This window comes from Leptodactylus fuscus, chromosome 3 (assembly GCF_031893055.1).
Source record: "Leptodactylus fuscus isolate aLepFus1 chromosome 3, aLepFus1.hap2, whole genome shotgun sequence".
In the NCBI taxonomy this organism is placed as follows: Eukaryota; Metazoa; Chordata; class Amphibia; order Anura; family Leptodactylidae; genus Leptodactylus; species Leptodactylus fuscus.
The window spans coordinates 147,573,310-147,585,945 of record NC_134267.1 but is presented as its reverse complement, the minus strand read 5'-3'; positions in this window follow the sequence as shown (position 1 = coordinate 147,585,945).

The window sequence follows — 12,636 nt, the reverse complement described above, 5'->3', positions numbered from 1 at the left end:
GGTGTCTCTTGGAGGAAGAGTCATCCACCAACCTTATCAGCCCGACCACTGTCATATCCCACTAAAAGGAAGCGCAGAATCTTCTTTTGTTTTTCCTCACAACATACAATCAATAGCAACACCATTTTACATAGTATATAGTAGAGTGAAGTCGTAGATCAAAGTAATGCAACGTTTCAGTCAGGAGACCTTCATCCCGCTACATCTGCTCACTAGGTAGTAAGAAAGGATAATTGCCAAGCTTGAAAGGCTCAGGCAAACCCCCAAAAATTCATTTCCACAAATATTCCTGAGGTTCAGCTCTCTGGGTCATTTCAGTGCTATTATTATACACTGGAGTCTCCTCACAAGTAGAGGCCCAGGGGGGGTGAGTAAAAATAACAAAACAATACTCACCTTGCTTCACTTCTCCTTGGCATCCTCCAGCGTCCAGCTCTCTTCAGCATCCACTTAGGGTTTCTCCTGCCTGCGACTGACCTGATGCACTCCCGGCGTCACCACTGGGGCCTATGATTGGCCTCAACAGTGACATAAAGCATGCCAGTGTAATGATGTCAGCACGTCCTATATGACTGCAGAGGCCCAATCACAGGCCCAAGTGGTGATCCCTGGGTGCATGATGTCAGATGCAGGCCGGGGCCCCAAGACCATCGGAAGCTCAGGAGAGGGGAGTATAAGATTTATTTTTTCTCACCTGTCAAGTACATACATCACATAACACCGGGCCACTTTCCATTTTCGTTGCTGTTCATAGATACCAGAGATGAGTGACAATATCTGCTTCTTGAGATGAGTAGTGTTCAGGGAACCAGGCTTTCCTCGACCGCTATCATGGTGCTGCAGAGCCCCGGCAGCCTCCAGTTGGCTGTAGGCCCTTTACAGGGTCATCACAATTGAGCCCCCTGCAACTAGTCCACTGCTAGTAGAAGTCCCTCTCTCGGCATAAGGTGCAGGCCAGTAAATTCCTCCAACACAAGGACCTAGTTTCATGACAAACTCGTCATATAGGTGCCACACGGTGGCTCAGTGGTTAGCACTGCAGCCTTGCAGCGCTGGAGTCCTGGTGTTCAAATCCCGCCAAGGGCAAAAAAAACATCTGCAAGGAGTTTGTATGTTCTCCCCGTGTTTGCATGGATTTCCATCCCATATTCCAAAAAAGACATACTGATAGGGAAAAAATGTACATTGTGAGCTCTATGTGGGGCTCACAATCTACATTTAAAAAAAAACAAAAAAAAAAAAACTCGTCATATAAACGTATTCTTAAGGTACAGGGTTTCCATATAATGTGGTAATATGGTTAGCACTATAATAATTCTTACGCATTGCAAATAGACTATTTGTTGCAGCTGAATAGTATATGCTAGATGTGACACAACTAAAACATGATTCCTTACTTAAGAAAATATTTGAAGAAGTTGTGAAAGGCAAGACTATATTACATTAGATTTCCTGTTCGTTTACAAGTACCATTCACTTCCTATTTTAGCTTCTGTCTGTTCCTAATCTAGAATGTGCACCATCTCCATGTAAAATATATTCTGTATTAATTATGTAATCCAGGATTTAAACATTGATTCAGAGATAAACAAAGCTGTGTTTTATGTTTGTTTACTTACTTTTACATGATACAATAAAGGGGGTTTCCGATCGTCTACAAAATTACCCAGAAGTAAGAATATTAATATAAAAGAATTGCTACCTAAATTTATTCTTCTCTTTTCATTGCTGCTCCCCAGTCCTGCAGCCATCATTTTTGCTACAGCATTGTCATGGTGCTGACTGTGCAGGTGCAGCACTAGAAGTAACAGGTGAGAAAACTGCTGTCTCTTTTGTCGTTTTAATAAACTTACTATTGCTGGGTAATAACTTGGAAAACCCCTTACTGTATATGGGATTGATTGTCAAGTAAGCAGGTGTAAGGCAGCGTGAGACAATGGGTAAAATATAGAATTTACTGTAAGATGACTTTTTTTTTTTTACATTTAAAGGCTATAACTTTTTTTGGATTATTCAAATAAATCTTGCATCTGGTTTTATTTTTTTAACATCTGAGCAAATGTGAAGGAAAAAAAAAAGAACGTGGTAGTGCTGTTCTTTATTTTATATTTGTGTTTTAATTTTTATTTTATTATTTTACACATTAGAGACCTTTTGGGGGGCATTTTAACATTTTGTTTTGTTGATTTATCCTGTAACTTGGGATGATGCATTATCCCCAGTTACAGGAGGAATACAGCCTTCTAGCAGGCTACAGGTTTTTGCTGGAGAGCACACTGACCCATTCTATTCTATGGGCCCGTACACATGACTGTGAATTACATAGTCTCGTATGCAGGCCGTCAGTCCGGGTAGCTAAATAAGGAACAGGTCGTATTCCTGACCAATTTTGCAACTATTCTATATTCCTATTCATTTAATAGAAGGGGCCTCGGAAGCGCAGGCGGCACACAGGTGACATCCGTGTATCGCCTGCGCGCTGCCTATGCTGTTCATTCATGACTGCTGGTTAGCACACGGTTGCGTGCAATCGGCTATAATCAAGGGCCTCTTGGACACAGTAATTTAGGCAGTTCCCCCTCCCCTGGCAGATCACATAATGCATTATGGAGGCTCCCACAGCTGTACTCATAACCCAGTAAGCACTACACTCACCGGCCACTTTATTAGGTACACCTGTCCAACTGCTCGTTAACACTTAATTTCTAATCAGCCAATCACATGGCGGCAACTCAGTGCATTTAGGCATGTAGACATGGTCAAGACAATCTCCTGCAGTTCAAACCGAGCATCAGTATGGGGAAGAAAGGTGATTTGAGTGCCTTTGAACGTGGCATGGTTGTTGGTGCCAGAAGGGCTGGTCTGAGTATTTCAGAAACTGCTGATCTACTGGGATTTTCACGCACAACCATCTCTAGGGTTTACAGAGAATGGTCCGAAAAAGAAAAAACATCCAGTGAGCGGCAGTTCTGTGGGCGGAAATGCGTTGTTGATGCCAGAGGTCAGAGGAGAATGGCCAGACTGGTTCGAGCTGATAGAAAGGCAACAGTGACTCAAATAGCCACCCGTTACAACCAAGGTAGCCAGAAGAGCATCTCTGAACGCACAGTACGTCGAACTTTGAGGCAGATGGGCTACAGCAGCAGAAGACCACACCGGGTGCCACTCCTTTCAGCTAAGAATAGGAAACTGAGGCTACAATTTGCACAAGCTCATCGAAATTGGACAATTGAAGATTGGAAAAACGTTGCCTGGTCTGATGGGTCTCGATTTCTGCTGCGACATTCGGATGGTAGGGTCAGAATTTGGCGTCAACAACATGAAAGCATGGATCCATCCTGCCTTGTATCAATGGTTCAGGCTGGTGGTGGTGTCATGGTGTGGGGAATATTTTCTTGGCACTCTTTGGGCCCCTTGGTACCAATTGAGCATCGTTGCAACGCCAAAGCCTACCTGAGTATTGTTGCTGACCATGTCCATCCCTTTACGACCACAATGTACCCAACATCTGATGGCTACTTTCAGCAGGATAATGCGCCATGTCATAAAGCTGGAATCATCTCAGACTGGTTTCTTGAACATGACAATGAGTTCACTGTACTCCAATGGCCTCCACAGTCACCAGATCTCAATCCAATAGAGCATCTTTGGGATGTGGTGGAACGGGAGATTCGCATCATGGATGTGCAGCCGACAAATCTGCGGCAAAAAAGTGTGATGCCATCATGTCAATATGGACCAAAATCTCTGAGGAATGCTTCCAGCACCTTGTTGAATCTATGCCACGAAGAATTGAGGCAGTTCTGAAGGCAAAAGGGGGTCCAACCCGTTACTAGCATGGTGTACCTAATAAAGTGGCCGGTGAGTGTATGTATACAGCGATTGGATAGGCAGCTGCTTACTCTGCAAGGACGTACAGGTAAGTCCTTGCAGAGTTACATGGCGACCACCTGGACTGAGGGAGGCCAAGGGACAATACTTAAATTTTCTCCTCTTTGAAGAAGTGACATCATATCCAGACACAATCCAAAATCTACACCTCATGTCATCATGTTTTAGATTATATATTTTTCCAGTATTTCATGTGATTTACTCAAAGAATATAAAATCCCCTATTTACACCAGACAATTTACAGTTAGTCCATCTGCAACCCCCTGTGTCCTGTCTGACTCATCTGTAGCTGTGGTCTTCTCCAATTGATATACAGAGCTTCAGTACAGCTGGCATGTGAGTGACACAGAGATAAATTATAGATAAGCAGTGAAACACTTAATCCTGTTAATTTGCTAACATTTAGTAATCTGGTCTGTACAGTTCCGCCCTGGGATTTGTAGTACCTCACCCTTGTTACACAGCTATCAGTGATTGTATATCTGTAGTTGTAGTGAGGAATTATTACAGCAAACGTCCAGTGTAAAAGCATGAAATGATAAAACTCAACAGACCAAAATCTGTTAGGGAAAGGTGGTGTCTACCATCACAAAAAAAAACATTGTGTTCTGTTTTGCATTTACAACAGAATCCATGTTGCATGTGAACAGAGTTTTAATTTGTGGGGCTTTTTTTGGGAGGTACAAAGTTTAACAAAAAGTTTTAAAAAAAGACCCAATCTTTGTCCACCCAGGCAGAGCATATATGATGTTCTTTATGAGCTTCAGCACTCACTGGATGTAACTTATTAGTAGAGATGAGCGAACACTATTCGGCTCAGCCGATCCGAACAGCACGCTCCCATAGAAATGCATGGAAGCACCTGTGACGTCACAGGTGCTTCCATTCATTTCTATGGGAGCGTGCTGTTCGGATCGGCTGATCTGAACAGTGTTCGCTCATCTCTACTTATTAGGCTTCTTACCATGATTAACAGGAGGCCCACTGACACTCTGTTGCCCAAGGGCCTGCTAAAGTTGGGTTTACACAGGGTTTTTTGGTCCGGATTTTTTACGCGCAAAATCCACTCCAAGAAACCTCTCTCGCGGCTAGTCGTCGGAAAACTCCATGTGCACTGCACCAGCATCCAGTCGCGGCATCCCGCTCTTAGATTAGGCCCAAATGAATGGGCCTAGTTGGGAGGGAGTCTCGTGACGTGGATTCCGCGGCTGAATCAGCCGCAGAATCCACCTCAAGAAAGGATATGTCACTTCTTTTTTCCGTGAGTGGGAACAAATCGCTCGCAGAAAAAGGAACCAATTGAATTCAATAGGAGGCGTTTTTTTTAGCCGGATTCTGAGTCAAAATCCGGATCGAAAAACCCTGTGTGAACCCAGCTTAAACCTGGTGCTGGTCCTGTGCCTCATCCCGCAGCGGACACACTCATGGCAAAAAGCAGTCAAAGGCTGAGGCCCTACATTACCGAAAAACTGCTTTTTTTTGTTGCAGATTTTGTCGCAGTGTTTTGAGCCAAAGCAAACAATGGCTACAAAAGGATGTGGTAAATATATAGGAAGTACTCATACTACTACCTTCTGCTCAATCCACTCCTGGCTCTGGCTTAAAAAAAAAAAAAAAAAAAAAAAAAAAAAGCAACAAAATATTCAACAAAAAAAAAGCTGTTTTCTGCAATGTGAGGCCTCAGCCAAAGTCTTTTTTTTTTTTCTGCAGGTTTTACCCCTGACGCTGGGTTCACACCAGTGCTCGATCTACGTTTTCAGGTTTCCGTCTTCTGCCGACAGAAGACGGAAACCTGGCAGACTGTGTCCGGCCATGAGCGCCGGTGAGCGTTTTGTATTCTTCATGGCGAAACTGGTTTTTGTTTTTTTTGTTTTTTAACCGAAAACAAAGTCCTCTGCGGTTTCGCCGCGGAGAGCACAAAACGCTCACCGGTGCTCACGGCCAGACAGTTTCCAATACCATTATTATATGAATGGGTTTGAAAACTGACTGGAGGTTTCCATCTCCTGTCCAATTTCGGGCAGGAAACAGAAAACTGCATAACCCGAGGCAGGTTACCCGAGACCCAGGGCTCAGATGTGAACGAGCCCTGACTCAGTTCTCAACCTTTGCAATGCCAGCCTGCAGAAAGAAATTTAAATGTTGTGGGTTCAAAACCATCCTTATCCGGAGCAGAGTTCAATCTTCTACACATGTGCAGTTGGCTCTGCCATTGGGCTTGTGTAGAAGTTTGAACCCAGCGCCGGAAGAGGATGCGGAGAGAGGACGTTCCAGATGAAGATGGAGGTGGCACTGGAGATTTCTCTTGCAGCATTGGAGACGCCCCCAGTGCTGTAAGAGAACCCAGTGCTGCAAAGAAAACCAGAGAAAAAAAAATTGCATTTTAATGATAGAATCCCTATAATATCATGGTGATGTAGGGACGATATATTTTTCCTGGTCACTGCTTTTGTCACAAGCTAGTAACATTTTATGTGGTAGTGAAATATGATTATTGGTAAGACTGGGTTCACATCTGTCGCAATCTCTATTCCAGAGACCACTGAAAATTAGAAAAGAAAAAAGTCCTTCGCAGACACCAAACAGTGGGCACTTATTGACTATTAAGCTAAGGCCCCACGGGCCGTAATCGCAGCGCTAAAGCGCTGCGGAAAGAACCGCGGCATGGGAACCTACTGCGGTTCTTTCCGCAGCGCTTTCAACAGAAAGTTTGTGGAGTTTTCCTCCGTGGACTTTGTTACAATTATATCTATGGGAAAGTCGACGGCGTTTCCATAGATATAATTGACATGCTGCGTTTTTCAAAACTGCAACGGTGTCCGCACTGTGTTTTTTTTCTGCAAAGTGGGCATGGGATTCGCATGAATCACATCCCCTTTGCTTGCACTGTAAAACGCCACGATTTTTCCCGCAGTGTTTCTGCCGCAGGCAAATCATGGCATTTACGTCCTGTGGGGCCCCGGACCATCACACAGAGTTTTTTGGTCAGAAAACTGACTCAAATTCCTCCTCCAAAAAATGCCTCACCATGCAGTCTTATGGTGAGGCGTTTTTAAGAGGAGGAATTTAAGTCAGTTTCCTGACCAAATTCTTGACCAAAAAACTCTGTGTGAACGCAGGGTCCATTCACATGGAGGAAAATGATGAGGAATTTGGTGTGAAATTTTCCACATAAAAAAAAGCCTCCCATTGATTTCAGAGAGTTTTGCTAGCTTTTTTTTTTTTTTTTTTTTTTTTTTAAGCAGAACCCATTGAAATCAATGGGAGGCTTTTTTTTTCTACCTGGAAAATTCCACACCAAATTTATCACCATTTTCCTCCATGTGAATAGACCCTATAGGGTTCTGCAATGCTCTGTGTTACCTCTGTCCATCATTTGTGTCTCCTGACAGACCTGAATAACAGAGAGCCCAGCACTAGTGTGAACCTAGCACAACCTAGGGTTGTGTATTCAAACTTTCATAGTAGGTATGGAAAGTGTACTAATCACTTGAATAGAAAATGGAGCTTCAAAGTGATATTAGTAAAGGAATCAGGATATGTACTTCTTCAAAATCTTCTGAGCGTGATCCAGTATTGACAAGAATATCAATGATATATTTAATGCCAAGTTCTGGTCGCACCATAATGCCTGGTGACAGTGACTTTGTGCATGTGATGTTGTCAGTGGTAATTCAGTATATAGAATTAAATGTTTGTACAGTAGCTTGTCACTGTTCTACCTCCTGACAGAGTTATAGCCCCAGTAATGGGAGTCAAGCGCTGGTTAGAAAATGCTGACATTGTAAAATTAAACTACTTTTTAATACTGAGTAAATGGGAAAAGGGGCAGTCTCACTGTTATCCCAGCTGGGTAAACCTTATGTGTGACAAAATAAATTTGATGGCCAAGCGCTGTGTGTTATTCCAATATTCTGCTTGCATATTATCTGAATTAAGGTATTCATTGAATGATACGTTATGGTCAGCATAAAATGGAAAATGATGACCTGTGTTAGTAATTTTGGTTCATGTCTTTAAAGGTAAACACAGACGCTCCAAAAAGCCAGAGAGCATAGAAAGGTTAGGAAAACATTTCTACATTATTTCTTTAGTGTAAATCAGAAGATAATTTATTGATAATTTTGATAGAACATTTCTGAAGAAATTCAGTGAAAGTCAGTGAGCTCTCTGATGGTGAGCCCAAGCCGAATCGCAATGCAAGAAATGCCAGGACGCAACTGCACTTTCTTGTTTAAAGCAACTACAGGTGCTGCCTGGCAATTAGAAGGTACCTGTGTTTGCCATTGCTTCAAATGGGAGAGATAGGTGCATTCCAGCAACAAATGTGTGATCGAAGGAACTGGAAAGCACCCTCTAAGAGCCCCCTCAATCAAACACTTTGGTTATCTTTGGTGCCTTAGGGAGCCTGCACACGGAGTTACGCTCCGCTCATTCTGAATGTAAAACTCGTTCAGAATGAGCGCGTGAAAACCAGATCCCATTGATTGCTATGGGTGCCGGCATGCACGCGTATCACATTGAAAGCAATAGGGAAAAAAACCCTCCCATTGATTTCAATGGGGAGCGCGTGTATGCTGGCACCCATCGAAATCAATGGGATCTGGTTTTTACGCGCTCATCCTGAACTAGTTTTACGTTCAGAATGAGCAGAGCATAACTCCGTGTGCAGGCTCCCTTAGGGTACATTCACATGGAGGAAAATGGTGCTGATTCGGGTGTGAATCTGTGCAGAATTTGCGTGGAAGCCACGAAAATTCTGATGCCGACCCTGCGCTGAATCTGCGCGAATTTCGCACGGACTCACGCCAGAATCAGCGCCATTTTCCTTTGTGTGAATGACCCTTTAGAATGCTATTTAGGCTATTTACTGTCAAGTGGGCAATGTCAGACAGGAGCAGGCAAGGGGTGTGAGCCTACAGCACATGCTTTGGATTTGGATCCCACTGGAGACAGCGTCAGTTGCTTATGCAGCGAAGATAGTGACCTGGACAGCTCATCTGCATGAAGGGGCCATGATGCAACCAGGAGGCAGTATTTGCCCCCTGTTCTCCGTGAGCTTCATTAACATATATCGAAAAAATGATTTATTTCAAAAACAGCAGCGAGCAGGACAAAATCAGAGATAGGACTAGAATAGCCTTTCTAAAGGCTATTCCTACGTGTGTTTAGTGAAGAATCAACATCACTAGTGACAGAATCTCTTTAAAGGAGCTCGGTCAACTATGATATAACAATTTTGTTTAAAATAGTATAATTACAAATCAGTTATGGTAAAATAATAGTATAAAAGTGATATAATAAATTGATTACAATACATAGTGTGACATTGCATACACTTTTGTAAAATGCTAGATACAAAGATTAATATACAGAGATTAAAATTCAAAGTTTAAGATACAAAGAGTATGTCACGGGATGGTTAGAGTCTATACTATAGGCAATGTGTAATATATATTTCATGTGGAATGTATTCTCTAACCTGTTATATACATCAATGTGTAGTTGGCTGATTAGGGTCTAGTGTGTTAGCACATTGTATGCAAATACCTCTAACTAGTGAGGACAATGGGTGGAGATAATCTGATCAGTGTCTCCAAGAAGATGTTGGATGGTGCATTGTCCATAGTAGACAGGGAGTCTGCTCTCCTTGGTATAGGTGAGGGGGGAAGGATCTGTGACTCAGCCCTTCCCACCCACAGATATAGGTGTAACAGTCTTAGTATATAGTGGTAGCTTGCAGTTAGTATGGGTTAGCCGGCCTGTGCACAGCTCTGCAGAGAGCCAGGATTTAGTTACAGGACCAAGGAACCAAAGCTATCATTGGATTGTGACTTCTGTGGACTTATTGTTATTACGGTTGATGTGACCGCCGCCGGCTACTAACTTTGTGGATTACAATAAATTGCTGTTGTCTCCCGACCTCTTGCGTCCGTGTTGATTCAAAAGACCATCCGGAGGAAGACGTATACCTTTGCTCCGTGACAACTGGTTGGCAGCGGTGGGATCAACAGCGGACAGCGAGATGGACCACAACAGCTCAGTGATTAATGGAGCCACAACCTCAGAATACAGGAACTGGACTATGGCAAATCTAAAATTAAGGGCCCGGGAACTAAACCTGAGTTACCAGGGAAGAACGAAAGAGCAACTGATCGAGGCACTGGAGGAGATGACCCTGCAAAGCGACCATGAGGAGGGCTGCCCCCAGGAGACAGTAGAGATATGGGAGCGGCAGGTACAGACCCAAAAGAGCAGATGGGTTGTTTTGTATGAGGAGGAATTGGCAGTGCTGGGGCTAGAAGCAACTGCAGAGCAAAGGAGTAGAGCATTACAGAGGGCTCAGGAAACGGAGAAGGAGGAACAGAGAATGGCGCATGAAAAGGAAAGAATGGCGCATGAAATGCGAATGGCTGAGATAACTACGAGGAATTATAATCAAACGTCGACCCCCAGCCCAACAGTGAGAGAACCACCATATGTGTCCCATAAACACTTCAAGACCTTTGATGAAGCGGCTGGGGATGTTGATGGATATTTTCAGGACTTCGAACACCAGTGCCGCCTGATGGAAGTCCCAGAGAAGGATTGGGTCCGGTATCTGGTGGGGCACCTACGAGATGGGGCTGCGGAAGCTCTCAGAGCCATGGACCCTAGTGATCAGCGGGACTATGAGGCCATTAAAAGAGCGGTGCAGAAGTATTATGCAGTCTCTCCAGAGACCTACCGAGTTCAGTTCCGCTCTTTGTCTTACAATGGGGGAAGCTCCTTCCACATGTTCGCCCACAAGTTGAAGCAAGCATGCAAGCGCTGGCTAGAAGGAGAGGAGGCTGTCACAGTCGATAAGGTCCTCCAAGTCATACTTAAGGAACAGTTCTTTTCCCAGTGCCCCGCTGAGATCCGTGAGTGGGTGCTGGAACGGAACCCAGCCACAGTTGAGCAAGCTGCTTCCCTTGCAGATGAGGGCCTGACCATCAAGCCGCAGTGGAAGAGGTTGTTTGCAGAGGAGCGGAAAACTACCACAGTCCGCCAGACACCCTTCAGCCAGCCACCCACCTTTCGTGCCCGGCCTCAGGATTACAATTCCCCCTCTACCCCTGCCCCAGCCCATCGGCCTCCAGCTATGAACAACCCTGTCCCTAGACAACGACCTACTGGAAGAATGCTAGAGCGCAGATGTTTTGGGTGCGGGCGGCCTGGACATTTGCAAGCTAGTTGCCCTGTTAACATGGGGGCATGGGCCACCGTGGCATCCCGGCCTATTCACTACCTGGGAACCACCCCTAGGACAGAAATTTTGGCCCCATTTCCGGATGACTCCATGAATGACCCATCTGTTCCACCTCCAGGGGTCTATGGGATTCAGCCTTCCGCCACACATCCCGCAAACCTTCAGCGGAAGCACTTGCAGGAGGTCCTACTGGATGGCCGAACAGTTGTTGGATTCCGGGACTCGGGAGCTTTCCTAACGGTAGCGGACCCCCGAGTGGTTCGACCCGAGGCCCTAGAGGAGGGCCCTGGCTTTTCTATCGAGTTGGCAGGAGGTACTCGGAAACGTATTCCTAAAGCTACCGTGGAACTCGACTATGGTTATGGACCAAAACGATGCACAATTGGTGTGATGAGCGGGCTGCCGGCCGATGTTCTGTTAGGCAACGATGTTGGAAATCTACAGTGCCACTTTGTGGGAGCAGTGACCCGAAGCCAAGCTCAGAGAGACGCCAACATGGATCGACTGGATTTTCTGCCAGATGCCAGCCCTTCAACCCTACTTTACCATTCAGTACCGCCGAGGGAACCAACACCAGAACGCAGATGGGTTATCCCGGCAGGAGGACATATGAGCTATAGAGACTGATGTGCATTCCCCAATTTACCTGTGTAGGCCAATTGTGTCATGCACATGTTTTGAGAGGGGGAGGGGTTGTCACGGGATGGTTAGAGTCTATACTATAGGCAATGTGTAATATATATTTCATGTGGAATGTATTCTCTAACCTGTTATGTACATAATGTGTAGTTGGCTGATTAGGGTCTAGTGTGTTAGCACATTGTATGCAAATACCTCTAACTAGTGAGGACAATGGGTGGAGATAATCTGATCAGTGTCTCCAAGAAGATGTTGGATGGTGCATTGTCCATAGTAGACAGGGAGTCTGCTCTCCTTGGTATAGGTGAGGGGGGAAGGATCTGTGACTCAGCCCTTCCCACCCACAGATATAGGTGTAACAGTCTTAGTATATAGTGGTAGCTTGCAGTTAGTATGGGTTAGCCGGCCTGTGCACAGCTCTGCAGAGAGCCAGGATTTAGTTACAGGACCAAGGAACCAAAGCTATCATTGGATTGTGACTTCTGTGGACTTATTGTTATTACGGTTGATGTGACCGCCGCCGGCTACTAACTTTGTGGATTACAATAAATTGCTGTTGTCTCCCGACCTCTTGCGTCCGTGTTGATTCAAAAGACCATCCGGAGGAAGACGTATACCTTTGCTCCGTGACAGAGTACTTACATCACCAAAAGTTTATGAACTGTACAATGCATATTATATATACACACCATATTTTTTGGACTATAAGACGCACTTTTTTTCCTCTAAATATGGGAGGAAAATGGGGGTGCGTCTTATAGTCCGAATGCAGCAGGTGAATCACTGTGTGCTGCGCTGCTGTGAGGACGACGAGGCAAGTTCACGAGTAGATAGATACTACTGTACATTGACTCGTCTATGTACAATAATATCT